Raw genomic sequence first — 15,655 nt, 5'->3', positions numbered from 1 at the left:
CTGTAACGTAAACATTCATTGGATCACGAGATTGTGTGAACTTTGCACAGACTGTATATGTTTTTTTAATGTATTGTGTCGTTTACAATCCTTCCTACGCGTTGCCTTTTTTGTGCAAGCTGTATTTAATCAGGCGCGTTTACGTAACGGCACAATAATTTGGTTTAGAGAAACACACAAACGTCCTGGAGATTTCTTAGTGGAACTCGTCTCGCAACGGCCAGTGGACAGTTTAGACGACAGTTTCTGTAGTAGGGCTGAACAATTCATCGAGACTTTATCGAAATCGCACTATAGCCTGCTGCAATTTTCAATCTGTGTTTCAAAATATCACTTTGTCTCGATCTGTGCACGTCTCGTTCGACAGATCTTTGTTCCTCACAGATCTGCACAAACACCACACATTAATCATTCCCCTTTCTTATTATTATTCCGTGTGGGCTGTTGTAAAAACATGGCGGTGGACTCTGTGGATCGGCTCGTTCGGCGCCAATGAATGAACGAACAAAAACAACCGTGCACTCCACTTTGTGCCAAATCTGTGTTCATTTTCAAACAAAGATGTCGTCGTCTGCTTCTAAAGTGGACGTTCTCGTGAGTTCACCCCTGAGAGAAAGCCGAGCCCTCTGTATCCATGGTAACTAGAGCTAAAGTTGTTTTTTATTATTATATTATTTATTCTTATGGCTGTCCTCAAACGTCTGTGTGCATACACATACAGTACATACACATTTATCTATGTAGAACCTGATTTTCTCTCCTCTCCTCACCCATTATTATACTGTTTCTCCTTTTAATGAACACACTTCTGTTTCTCTTATTATTTTTCGACATTTACATGCTCACTGAGGACAGTACGCATTATGTTATTTCCCCTCGCTTGCAGCCGTGTCACGTCGCCGCGTAATAGTGCAGTATCCACATCGGGGCGTAGATGATAGATTTAAACAATGCTTTCTTCTCAGGATCTCAATTTCACAGCGTCAGTGTGGATCATCACGAGAGTGGGGGTTCACACACACACACACGTGCGTCCACCTGACGGGACACTTGTCTCACCGTGCCGTTAAATCGCTGCTGAATTGTTCCGCGACTGCAATGTTGTGCAAAATAAATTATTTGGTTTCACACACATCCTGTTTCATGCTTCTTTTTTTTGGGTCACGCATTAATGCAACAATGACATCGGGACACTTTAAACCTGCTGGAACTAACCATTTCATAGGCACATGGACACTGTCGTGGAGCTTTGGAAAGGGGGGGGGCAGTGAACCAGAACTAAGTTTTTATTAGTTTAGACTGGGAAATGTGACTTTGGGCTGATCCAGGACTCTCAGGTTCTCATTAGGACGCCACATGACTGAGAGGATTATTCTCTGCCTGAGGGATTAGATTTAGTCGTCTGCTCTTGGCTCAGACATCTACACCGCTAAAACTGCCTCACAATAAGCGAGATTTTTGTCATCTGAAAACAATCAAGCAATGTATTTGTTGTTTAAAAGACATGTATATGTATAATTAAAACTAGAACAATAGTTATTTAATTGTAGAACAAACACCTGGCTCAGATCTAACCGTTCATTACTGGGAATGATGAGCTGAACATATTGTTATCTGTGTAGTTCTTGTAGCTCTGCCAGAGAACCACCTACAGGAAAAAAACACCCACATGTTCACACACACAGAGAGAGACAGAGAGAGAGAGAGAGAGAGAGAGAGAGAGAGAGAGAGAGAGAGAGAGAGAGAGAGAGAGAGAGAGAGAGAAGGACAACAGAGAAGCAGGAGGAAGAAGAAATGAGCTGAAGGGAGAAGTGATACTTTAAAATCTCACAGCCACAAAAATGTCACAGCGATGACAGCTCATGGAGAGGCTGCAGGCAGGTAAACACCAGCAGGGGTTCGTCTCCAACGACCTTGTTTACGCAGATGATAAGTGATTATTGTTATGTATTTAACAAAAAAAAATACAACAATTGAATCATTTATATAATTGTTTGCTGAGAAATTGGTGAAACTCGTGAGTACGCTAATCCGATCAAAAACACATCAAACCAAAGGGCGTGGCCACGGCAACCATCTGAAATGTTGGCGATTTTCGCCACGAAATGTGAATAACGTTGACTGACCGATCTGCTCTAAACTTACATACGTGAGACATAACTAGGAACTGTCAAGCAGTGTCCGAGTATAGTATGTCATCAAAAATGTCCGACGACACTGTCAAGAATAAAAACTATATATATATATGTTTATATTATAAACTGTCAAGCAAAGTCCTAGCATAGTATGTCAACAACAAAATGTCCAAATATAAACTGTCAAAAATTGACAGTTTATATTTTTTGAAGACATACTATACGAGGCGAGTATAAAACATCAACAAAAAAAACTAAATATAAACTGTCAACATTGTCCTAGTATATTATGTCTTCAAAAACTGTCCAAACATAAACTGTTAGAATGTCCTAGTGTGTCAACAACTTTCAAACAAATGTAAATAAAATTGTCCTAGGATAGTATGTCAAGAAAAACCGTCAAAAATGTCTGAGTATAGTATGTAAAAAAAACTGTTCTTTTATATATTTTTTTTTTAATAATTATTAGTAGGAATAATGATAACAACGTGTTAAAAATAGTTTTACAACTCTGATTCCTTCACAGAATTCTATGTATTTTCCAATCCAAAAAACGAACAGCAGATGGCGCGACTGAGCTGTGTCTCTTTGTTGGCCTGTATCTCAGCGAGGGATGGGTCTTCATTAATGATTGGCATCCTAATGGCTTTCTTACAGCCAATATTTGATCAACAGCTTCGCTAGCGAATTAGAAGCAGCAGAACGCCCGGATGTGGGTTAGAATTTATAAGCATATTGTTTAATCTACTATTTTCTTCCTGAAATAAAATATAATGAAACGTAAAACTAAAAGAAAGACCAGAGTGCCTTGAATCAAATATTACTCTACATGTAGTATCACGTGTGTCCACCGGAGGGCAGTTTCGCAGAAGGTTATGGTGATCGTAGCACGTGGGTGACACGCCCCTTACCGGCACCTGTAGTGCGGGGCTGTTTAAATACCCCCCAGGTGTTCAGTGTCGCTTTACTCTGCCGAAGCGAGTGCTGCCGGCGTCTGTGTGCCATGTGCGTTCTGCAGGTATGTAGCACAGTCTCGTGACGTGAAGAAGTGTTATAGGAGTACGCAGGAGTATAAATTGGGCTTAAGATGCTGTTGACAATCCTCTGTTGTAGGTTGGCGCGTTGGGCCGAGATGGTGTGTGTCCCTGTCCGGTTAGCTTCTGCTGCTGCCGCCGTCGCTGCTAGCAGCTACAAGCACTGCTGCGTTGAAGACACAGGTAACCAGTACTATAAGATAAATGCTATCGTGTCTACTAGTGTGTTTAGGTGTTGCTAATAGTTTACTTTGTTTCATTTTAAAGCTTGTCTGGTGTTGGGCTGCTGTTTGCCCTGCCTTGCCTCCAACTTCTTTATTTTAGCCTAGCTCTGTTCAGTTAGCTGGACTGTAAACAGTCGCGCTGTTCTCGTTGTGTAGACGCTATTTTAAGTTTACGAGAGTTCAATCGTGGCCTGTTCCAATCAGACCGTGAGGGTGGAGGTTATTGCAGTGGTTATAGTGGAGGACCTGCCAAAGTTAGACATGTTGCATGGTTTCTTTGCGTTTTTAAGAAACCATGCAACATGTCTAACTTTGGCGGGTCCTCCACTATAACCACTGAATTAATTTTCCCTCCACTGACAACTCTAGGTCTGATTGGAGAAGACCATGATTGAACTCTAGTAAAATGGCGTCTGTACGAGAGCAGCACGACTGTTTAAAGTTCAGCTAACTAAACAGAGCAAGGCTAAAATAAAGAAGTTGGAGGCAAGGCAGGGCAACATCAGCACAATGTCAGACGAGTTTTAAAAAGAAACAAGGCAACTGTTGGTGTAAACACTAGCAGACACAATAGCGTTTAGCTTGTGGTACTGGTTACATGAACCCATCAGTGCTTGTAGCTGATAGTAGCTAATCGGACAGGGTCATACATACACACACACCATCTCAGCCCACTTACAACAAATGATTGACAGCACAGCATCTAATTACTGCTTCACATCAGGCTGTGCTACATATTTAGATACATTTGTGTCTTTATTCAATCAAAACAGTTGTTTCAGTCAAATGCATATTTCCAATCAAAAAACCCTACATGTTCATGTAACCAGATGGTTTATATTGACTATGTATTTCAATTATATGGTGTCCTCCTAGTCTGTTTAGTGGCAGGTATGGGAGTGGTTGACTCATAGTGCAGGCCATAAGGTGGCTTATATCCCTACATCCAGGTGTGTTCTGCACATATGTAGCACAGTCTCATGACATGAATAGGTGATATGATGCTGTGCTGACAATCCTCTATAGGTTGGGGCATTGGGCGAAGTTGGTGTGTGTGTGTCCCTGTCTGGTTAGCTGCTAGTAGCTACAAGCAATGTGTTCAGGACACAGGTAACCAGGACTATAAGCTAAATGCTATTGTGTCTGCTCGTGTTAACGCCAACAGTTTACTTTTTTTTTTTTAAAGCTCGTCTAACGTTGGGCTGATGTTTGCCCCGCCTTGTCTCCAACTTCTGTGTCTTAGCCTTGCGCTGTGTAGTTAGCCGAACTGTAAACAGTTGCACTGCTCTTATTGTAGACGCCATTTTAAGTATACTAGAGTTCAATCACTCCAATCAGACCATGAGTAGTCAGTCGGGTGGAGGAAAGGTTATTGCAGTGGTTAGTGGAGGACCTGCCAAAGCTACATGTTGCATGGTTTTGTTTTGAGTTTGCAGTTGATTTGTAAATATATTGTGTATGATTTGAGTGCAGTAACCTGCCAGAGCTTGCTGGGGTAGTCTGCCCCCTTTTCTCTTACCAACTGAACCACTGCAGATTGGTGTAGGTGTAACACCATGTGTTAGAGATTAAAGAGAACTATATAAATGTTTTAGAGATACAACTTGACAAGTGACATTGTTTTATTGGAAAATAAAGATTGTTAAATTGTAATGCATTGTGCCTGTATTCATTTGTGGGTGGACTTGTGCATGGGTCCACAAATGAGTACAGGCACGCTGCATTACAATTTAACAATCTTTATTTCTCACAATAAAACAATTTCACTTATCAAGTTGTATCTAAAAAAAAATCGTTATTTTCTTTAATCTCTAACACATGGTGTTCCACCTACACCAACCTGTTAGGAAGAGAAAGGGGGGCATACTACCTCAGCGAGCTCTGGCAGGTCACTGCACTCAAATCATATACAATATTTACAAATCAAGTCACTAAGCAAAAAAGAAACCATGCAACATGTCTCACTTTGGCAAATCCGCCACTATAACCACTGCAATAACTTTCCCTCCACCCCCCAATGACGACTCGCGGTCTGATTGGAGCGATTGAACTCCCGTAAACTTACAATAGCGTCTGTACAACGAGAGCAGCGCGACTGTTTACAGTCCAGCTAGCTAAACAGAGCTAGGCTAAAATAAAGAAGTTAGCAGCAAGGCAGGGAAAACATCTGCCCAACACCAGACAAGCTTTAAAAAGAAACAAAGTCAACTGTTAGTTACAACACAAACACACCAGCAGACACGATAGCATTTAGCTTATAGTACTGGTTACCTTAGTCCTGAACGCATCAGTGCTTGGAGCTGCTAGCAGCTAACTGGACAGGGACACACATACACACAACATCTCGGCCCAACGCGCCAACCTACAACAGAGCATTGTAACACAGCACCTTATTAGCTCTTCACGTTATGAGACTGTGCAACATACCTGCAGACCGCACATCGACGCAGGATACCACGGCTCGGCGGCGCTACACGCCGGCAGCACTCGCTTCGCAGAGGACACTGGACAGGGAGAGACTGATGAACTGGGCGGTATTTAAACAGCCCCGCATTAGCGGCGACTGCGCTACAGGTGGCGGTAAGGGGCGTGTCACCCACTCACTACGATCGCCATACATGCTGCATAACAGATAGATGCATCGTCAATATAAACCATACATACTTTTTCATAGTATACTAAGCTAGTATGAAACATCGACAAAAAAGTCCAAATACAAACTGTTAACATTTCCAAGTAAAATATGTCTTCAAAAACTGTCCAAACATAAACGGTCATATGTCTGAGTATAGTATGTCAACAAAAACTAAACTGTTCAAATATCAACTGGCAAAATGTCCGAGTATATATGTCTATGTCCAAGACTGCTGACACAGACTTAGTGTGTGTATATTTATTTACTGTAGAAGAATGATTTAATTGGAGATGTTTCAGAGTCATGTTTGCCACGTTCATTTGACTTCAATGTTTAACAGCTCTTTGTGATTGTTTCACAGCAGCATTTGGTAAAATAGAAAACAAAAACGGGAAGCGTTGCATCATGGGAAGTGGAGGAATATCGCGCATCCCTAAAAATATATTTTTTGTAGGCCAGGTATCGGATGAAGACCCACAAGCCGTCTCAGAGAGAGCATACATGTATTGAAGAAAATCATACCATACTGTGACGTTGGTCAAATTATGACAAAATAATAAAAAATGCCTCCTGACTTGGTGCGGTCCGCGCTCTCCCCTCTCAACAAATCAATTTGGAATCATCCACTTTCTATTTGTGATCCGGAACTTCCGCGCACGCGGGGCTAGCAGCAGGAGCAGGTGGAGACACCCGGGAGGACGAGGAGGAGCAGCGGGGACAAACATGTGGTGGTAACTGATGCTGAAAAATGATCCACACATTGTTTTTAATGTCGGAAGACTGTATGTACTGTGACGCTGACCGTGACCGTTTTGTTTAGGAAGCTGTCGTTTCGTGTCGGCCAAAGCCAAGAGTTCCCGGATGTTCTGCTGGAGAAGCCACGCTGGATGAAGAAGACGAGCCGCCATGAAGACTCGGTGAGCGGCTTCTTTTACCACGATGAGACATCACATCAATGTAGTTAATACTCATTTATATTGACCAAGTCTATACAAAAACAGACTGTATGAAGTGGACAGTCTGTTAACACCATATTATTGTGATAACACCGATTAGAAAGTTAACTTTTTTCAAATGTAATGTAAGTCTATGGGGAAATGAGCTAGTGCTCACTTGATTAAATTAAATCAATTAAACTTAATTAAAATATAATTTTAGCTCTTCAGTACTACGCGATGATACTTTTTAATAAGAAGAATATAATATTAGAATAATATTTAATGTTTGTCACTCGACAACTAAACTGATTAAACCAATGTTTTTATATACCATCTCCTTAATATTTTAAATAACTGAAATGTCACTTTTTACAATTTGTGTCAAAATATACAAATAAAAAAATGGATAAAATCATAATTTGAACATTGAAACACAATATTATTGTCTTTTGAAAACTGTGCAGTTGCTTGATTTAATACATTTTACCCAGTATTCACAAAATAAATTCAAAACTACGATAATCTTGGGGAGAGAATAGTACAATTTTGGAAATGCATAAAATCCTTATCTAAAAATGTCATTATAACATATTCTATTTTTTATTTAAAAATCAAAAACTCAAAGTTATTTTAATCCCATGCTCACCGTAGCATATACATAGATACATTTTAACCGATTGTTAGACCAGAACCAAATGTTATAATTTCCTTCCTCACTGAACATGAACTATTATCAGTTCTGCAGTGACTTAAGTTAAGATTTCGATCAATAATCAATAATAGAGTAATTTAACAGTTAAAGCGGTAACAACCAGATCATGAGTCGGTGTAGATTAGTACAGTTTAGCCGGCTGCTAATCTAAATGCTACATCAAGAGCCACAAGCTCAGTGTCACAGTCTGCGTTAGTCACCAAACAAAAGTAAATCAGCCTTTAAAAGAGAAATTAAATCAATTGCAAACTTGCTTGTGTCTTTCAACAAACGGGCCCAAATCTTACAATTGATCAACGCAATTTTCAACCATTTATTGTCTTCATTGAGAAAGAAACTAAATGAAGTCAGTTAATCAAATAAGTGCGTAATCACAAGTTAAACTGTTAATCTAAACAAGTCTCCATTTATGTTAAGATGTAAATCAATAATCATTGAGTCATTTAACAGTATACTGTAAATGTAAAGAGTGAAAATAAAGTTAAAGCATTAAACAAAGTGTACTGTCTATTTATTAAACAAGTCCCTATTTTAGACCAATTTATTTTTCCAACTCAGATTAATTCAAAATAACCACACAATTACATTGCCCGTCCAGTCCACCTCTCTCTCAGCCAAAGAAAATGCTCAAAGTTAACTGCAAACTAACACTTGTACATTTTCATGTTCAGCAGCTCTGTCAGTGATCAGTGTTGGAGTCTTAAACTTATCACTGAAGAGAACTTCTTTAATGATAAGTGCAAGTCTCCACTGTTGTCACTGATTACTGACAGAGCTGCTGAACATGTTTCTGTGACAATTGTTAGTTAGCAGTTAACTTAGCATTTTATTTTGGCTGAGAGACAGATATGTTTGTTATATTGAGTTTATACTTAATCTTGTAAATGTTTAACTTAGTTCAGCAGCCCCTCTGATAGTCTTGTTTATTATAGTTATTCTCTGTGCAGCTTGCGTCACTCTAAATTTATACTTAGTATTTTTTTTCTCCATGTTTTAATGTGTTTAACTTTACTTCATTCAGCAGCTTCTCTGGTTGTTTGTTATAATTTTTTGTCCTTAGCTCCAGTGTTAACTGGTTCATTGAATGTACTTAGTAAATTTGTTTTATGTCTTGTTTCTTATAATAGTTTGTCTTTAAATAAAGATACACATGAAAAAAAAAAAAAGTATGCTTGGAATATTTTTGAAAAAACAATTTGAAACAAAGTACAGTTCAAGTTTTTATTTTGAAACACAACAATCCCTGCATTGCACTATCTAAACGCATGTTTCTCTCTGGACAATGAGCGCTCAAGGGATTCTTGAACACTCTTCTTCCAAATGGCAGCAAATAAAGAGGCAAGAGTCCATCTTCATTCTGGAAGACAAAGAACAACTTCAACACAAACACCACAGAAGTGGTGACATGCTGCAAGACAACATACTCGCCTGATGGTGCAGTTGTCTCTTCAAGGAGCTTCTGGTTTCTCAGCCAAGTGGAGCATCATCTCAACAGCATCCTGCAGAACACAAGACACCAAGTTAGACAGAAGACATATGGACCCTTGTTTAGCATAACACCATTAAAGATTGTCCATGTGAGACACAATGACAGTCAACATAAGGCTGGGTATTCACAATAATTTGGATTGTGGCTAACAGGAAGGACACGGACTATAGCAGTGAAGACGCAACATAAGTCAACACTAAAGATACTCGCAATTTAGTAAGGGCACAATGGAAGACCTTTAAAAATTACATCTTCAGGTGTTAGCCTACAGCATTAGCACAAGTATTTAAAGATCAAGGTCTTGCATGAATGACTCAAATCTAACAGCCCTTTTGGATTGTGGGTAACAGGAAGGACACGACTATAGTGGTGAAGAGAAGACGCAACATAAGTCACTAACTTGGGGACATGGGCAATTTCTAAAGCAGTTAAACATGAGTCAAGGAGCTGTGACACTAAAGCAATGTAAACCCAACTTTTAGTCAGTTACTCCAAATTTAGCAAGGGCACAATGGAAGACCTTTAAAAATACATCTTCAGGTGTTAGCCTACAGCATTAGCACAAGTATTTAAATATGAAGGTCTTCCAAATTAGCAGCTTGTTGCATTTGTGGCCAACAGGAAGGACTACGTGAGTGAAAAAACACTATTAAAGCAAAATGCTTTGTTTAAATGCCTTTGAGCATGTTTATTAAACACAACTGCAAACAGTTTCTGTGAACCTGAGGTGGTTCACATCCTGCATTACACCTTAAAAACATTCCCAGAGTCTGAAGTAAAGACAAGAAAAAAAGAGTCAAGCACATTTGTAAGAGATCAATAAAGGAAAAGGCAGATTATAATCTGTCCTCTGGCGCCATCTTGTGGTCAAACAGTGACTGCTGGAGATTTACCTGCTTCTCTGGCAGATTCTCCAAGCTTCACTGCTGCAGGAAAAGTCAGGAATCCTGAAAAAAATACAAGTTTAAAAGAATAAAGCGCAAGAAGAGAAAGTGAAATTTAAAAACATTAAATGGTTAATTAATTCGGTTAAGGGAATCCCAAACATTTAAGTCACTAGTCAAGGCAGCACTGGCTTAATGCATGTGTGCCATGATGTTAAAAACAACCATTTCTCTATAGAAAATGGTGCAGGGACTAAGTTTAAGATGCCATTATCCCCATTTGCTACCATTGCTGTGAGCAAATGATGCAAGTTAATGGCAAAAAAACAGAAACAGAATTCCACGAGTTTTCTTTTTCTAAAAGTCATCATCTACACCTGTGTGGCGACATGCTGCAAGACAACATACTCGCATATGATGGTGGAGTGGAGCATCATCTCAACAGCATCCTGCAGAAGACAAGACACCAAGTTGGACATAAGAGACTTTGTTTAGCGGTACACTTATAAGTATTAATGCAATTTAAACCCAATTCATGCAAGACACAATGCATCTGCATTCAAACAAATTTGACTTTCTTCAGACATTTAAAGATCAAGGTCTTCCAAATTAGCAGCTTGTTGCATGAATTACTTGAATCCTAAAGCCTTTTTGGATTGTGGGTAACAGGAAGGACACAAGTCACTCCTACTTGAGGACAATATCTAAAGCACTGAAAGTTAGACATGGGCATCAAGGAGATGCAAAACTAAGGCTTGATACACATCAAGGCAATTTAAACCAAACTTTTAGTTAGTTACTCTAGGTCTAGCAAGGGGACAATGGAAGACATTTAAAAATGACATTAGCCTACAACATTAGAACAAGTTTTCATGGCTCCATGTCTTTGGAATGTGGCTAACAGGAAGGACACAAGGACTATAGTAGTGAAGAGAAGACTACAGAGTGAGAACAAGTATTCAAAGCTCAACATCTTACAAATTAGCAGCTTGTTGCATGAATGTGGCTAACCGGAAGCACTATGGTAGTGAGTGGAAAAAAAAATAGAGTCCAGATTAAATAAAAGCAAAATGCTTCACCTAAAATCAAACAAGTAACTTTGAGCATCTGTTTATTCAACACAACTGCAAACAGTTTCCATGAAATGTACCTGTGCAGATTACTTGAAGGGGTTGACTTCCTGTATGACTCCTTCAGACATCCCCAGAGTCTGAAATAAAGACAAAAGGGTCAAGCACATTTGTAAAAGGCCAATAAAGGAAATCACAAGATTAAAGTCCGCCCTCTGGCGCCATCTTGTGGCGAAACAGAAGAGAGATAGTGGATGGGGATTTACCCGCTTCTCTGGCAGATTGTTGACAAAAGCTTCCACTGCTGCAGGAAAAGTCAGCACACAGGCCAGGAATCCTGAAAAAGAAATGCACGTTAAAGAAATAAAGAGCAAGAGGAGAAAGTGACATAAAAAAAAGTGTGTTTCAGCTCCTAGTACCTCTGGCTGCATGGACTTCAATAGATGTACTTTCTGCATCATGTCCATTTGGCTGGATTTTCTCTTGATCATTTTTTGGCATGCTGCAGTGACTCAGGATAGAGCTTCTGAAACCTGCGAGAGAGTTAAAAACAAAATGGTCAGAGAACACTCCATCATGTCAGCAAATGAGATTAGAACAAAGGAAACATGCAGACAATGCTGTGATTACCTGGAGCTAGAGTTAAATGGGTTGACTTTGTGCATCACTGCCTTCAGTTTAACCAGAATTCTGAAACAGACCAAAGAAGACATTTAACAAAGACACAAAGCTTAAGAACAAGAAGAATAAAATCAACAAAAGCAAAGTATGTGCTGTGTCCACTCTCACTTGTGTAGAGTCTGTTCCTTGTTCAAGTGACTCTGAACAGGAAGTGACGCTGACTCCGGGCGGAAGCGGAATAAATAAGAAGCGGCCGGTCTGCAGGCCGTGTGTCATGGCGTCTTCTTTCACCTGGTGATGAATAATGATGCAAGTTAATGGCAAAAAAAATAATACCCACACGTACACAAAGGGAATTCCACTAGTTTTCTATCAAAATTCTTTATCTACACACCTCCTTCGTGGGTCTCGGTGTTACCGCTGGAGTTTGGACTGGTTTGTCACGTTCACGGAACCTGTTAAGGGATGAAAGTAATAAAAGTTAAAATGTTCGTAAAAAGGTGAAATTCTTTCGCAAATGTCGATGAGACGAATTGTTCAGCTTGATCCAACGGAGCCGGAACAAGTCCTAGATACAAGGGTTTTCGGAAAGAGAGTCACTTATTAAAGCATTAGTCCGTAAAAATGGCAGAAATCTGAACGGGGTTTGGTTCCTGGCTCTCACCGAGCAGACATCACGCCGGGTGGATGAGCAGTATTTCAGTCGCAGAGTCTGTAAAAAAGGAGAAAAAACCAAGACGTTAGAAAGAAACAACGCGTTAAAATAAAAATGTGAACAGGATTAGAGACAAAAGGATCGACTGAGCGTTTTCACTTCACCTTCAGTTCAGGCTCAGCTGCTCAGGTGATGATTCACTGAGGTTCAGCGGAGAATGAAGCATTTGAAGGAGTTGGGTTATATACAGCAGGTGTCACAGGTGTGAGTGGTTTGGCCTAATCACCTGCTCATTTACGTCACCTGTGATACCTGGCCGCTGGGGGGCGTGGCCTCCGCTCCACGAAACCTCACGTCATTTTTGTCTTTCGTATTAAAACTACTTCTAAACAACAATATACACTACACTTATCACTGTATTGTAAATGTATATGTTATTCACTGTGAAGAAGGTATAAGACTTTTTATTCCACTGCTTCCAAAATACAGCTTTTGAAATGTGTTCAGTTTACAGTGATCTTCATCTGAGAAATGAGAAAGAAACAAACACAAAGTCACATTTAAACACCGATTACACATGGTTTTCATTAAACGCTGCAAAACCCACAGTAACACTGTCTCTGCTGGACTTTGATCACTTTTTATAGAGAAAAAAGACAAAATAGTATTTAAGATTCTTCTTATTATTGTTCATATTCATCTCATTTAAATCCTTTAAAAATACCTATTAAAAGAATTTATCATCCATTACAAAGAAACATGTGCTCAGTTTACACTCTTATTGTCTATTTCTGGATTTTTCCACTCTGTGTTTTTTTAAATAAATAACCAGAATCAGGAAAAATACATTTTATTGTACTCGCAACATGATAAATTAGTAGCTAGTGTTAATTTCTTGATTAACACAACTTTTTGGAGAGAGTTATTTAACTAACACCTGCAACAAAAATCTGTTTGGATTTTTCATAAAATTTGCTTTCTCTTGGATACAATCGTTAAGAGTGAACGTTCGTACAGTGAAGGCTGTTTAAGAAGAAATGACCTTATGTACGCAACAAGTCAACACGTTTGAAAAACGACTCAAATTGTACTAAAAATCCACACATGACACATAACGCACATATATAAAGTGCCGCTCTGGAAACATCTTAGACATTTAATTACAGCAACAATAAGTAACAGTGAATTGAAAATACTGAATTCAAATCATCAAAATCATTCCCTTGTACAGCCAGGAGGTGGGGGTCACGTGGACCCCGTGGCCTTCTGCAGCTCCTCTCTGATGGCGTTGAACCTGCTGTATAAATCACAGAGCTGTGCGTGATGTAGCCACAAATTTACAGCCTTATTAACAACACTCGATATCATGTTCAACTGGTTAAGGAATCTTTTCCAAGTGTGGTCAATGAATTCAAACTTTAAACATGGATTTCAAACATGTACACAAATAAATCTTCAATGAAAGGTTCAGGAAATGAGACTCATTTGATATTTTCTTGAGTGTTTAGTCTGAGTCTAACCACTAATTGTTGGTAAGTTTTTTGTTTGTGGATTTTGCTGATTTCTTTAAGTTGGATAGGGTAGCCACTATGACAGTAGAGCTACACGTGCTGAATGAGACACACCTCTTTTTAATTTTTTATCACATTTTAATGCTTTTCTTAATTTTAATGAATTTTTAATACACAAAATACTGTAAATATTAGCATTTTAGCTCAATGGCTTCCAAGTCATGTGACCTAAATACTCAAAATAAGTGCAGAAACGTAGTACTAGACTGCCTAGTCAGGACACACCTTTTTTTTAATTCCATTTTAATACCTCCCATATTTTTTATAATTTTTTTATGTAAATATTAGCATTTTAGCTCAATAGCTTCCAAGTCATGTGACCTAAATACAGTGCAGAAACATAGTATTAGACTGCCTGGACAATGCACACCTTGTTTAATTCAATTTTAGTACTTCTTATATTTTTTATAAAAAAAATGTATGTAAATATTAGCATTTTAGCTCAATAGCTTCCAAGTCATGTGACTTAAAGACTCAAAATCAGTGCAGACACTAGTACCAGACTGCCTAGTCAGGACACACCTCTTTTTATTACATTTTAATATGTCCCATTTTTTTTATATATTTTTTTCAATGTAAATATTAGCATTTTAGCTCAATAGCTTCCAAGTCATGTGTCTTAAAGACTCAAAATCAGTGCAGACACATAGTACCAGACTGCCTAGTCTGGACACACCTTTTTTTATTCCATTTTAATACCTCCCAGACCTTTTTATAATTTTTTTAATGTAAATATTAGCATTTTAGCTTAATAGCTTCCAGGTTATTTCAGCTGCTGGCCCAAAATCAGTGCAGGATCACACTTGCTTCATGAGACACATTATTTATATCTTTAAAAATAAATATATATATTCATACATTCAATACCCACGTGTTATTTTGAAAACCGGAAGTTTCTATACGCTGCAGTAAGCGAGCCAACGCGCTGACTTTCCCAGTTGTCGCAAAGTATTTGCCATAGAGTTGGGAGTAAGGGCGCACCTGAAATGTTGGAGCGGCTGGCTTGACCACGCGAAAACGAAAGACGGATGGCGTGACCGCAGTTAATCAATCCCTCTTGTAGTTAACTTTCAACACCGTAGTTATATTTATTTGTCTGTGAATATCCGTGTATTTACTCTGTTTACTGTTTACATGTGACGCTCCTTGACCTTCCCCTCTCCTTTTGTTGCCGTCAATGAGTTCCCTGTTTCCGTTTACACTTCCGGTTTAAGAGTAAAAAAAAAAATACCAACAATAATACAAAGTACATTAACAAAAAACAAATACACTACGTTGATGTCCTTTACACCTCGTTGTAAACGCCTCCCTTTAATTCACTCACTCATTACGCTACTCTGTGACGAGCAGACACAGCCATGTTGCTGCTAATCAGTGTGTTTGCAGCAGCAGGGCATTATAATTCATTACTTGTGTTGTTGTTGTTGTTGTTGTTGTTGTTGTGAATGTTTCAAGAGCAACAGGCTTACCTCCAAGCAGCACAGCACAAGGGAGAAGTGGGTGTAATGCGGAAGATGGAGCTGGCGCTGGAGCCACGTCAAACCAACCAATAGAAACTCTTCTCTCATCAACCAGCGGAGGCCCCGCCCATCAAGTGCAGCTGTATTTTGGAACTTATTTGTTTACTTAACTATTTTTTTTTTATTAATAAAAGGAACATAATTCTCTCCATACACCTGCTGCTGTT

Source organism: Microchirus variegatus (assembly GCF_963457635.1).
Source record: "Microchirus variegatus genome assembly, chromosome: 5".
NCBI lineage: Eukaryota > Metazoa > Chordata > Actinopteri > Pleuronectiformes > Soleidae > Microchirus > Microchirus variegatus.
This window is presented reverse-complemented; position numbering follows the sequence as displayed.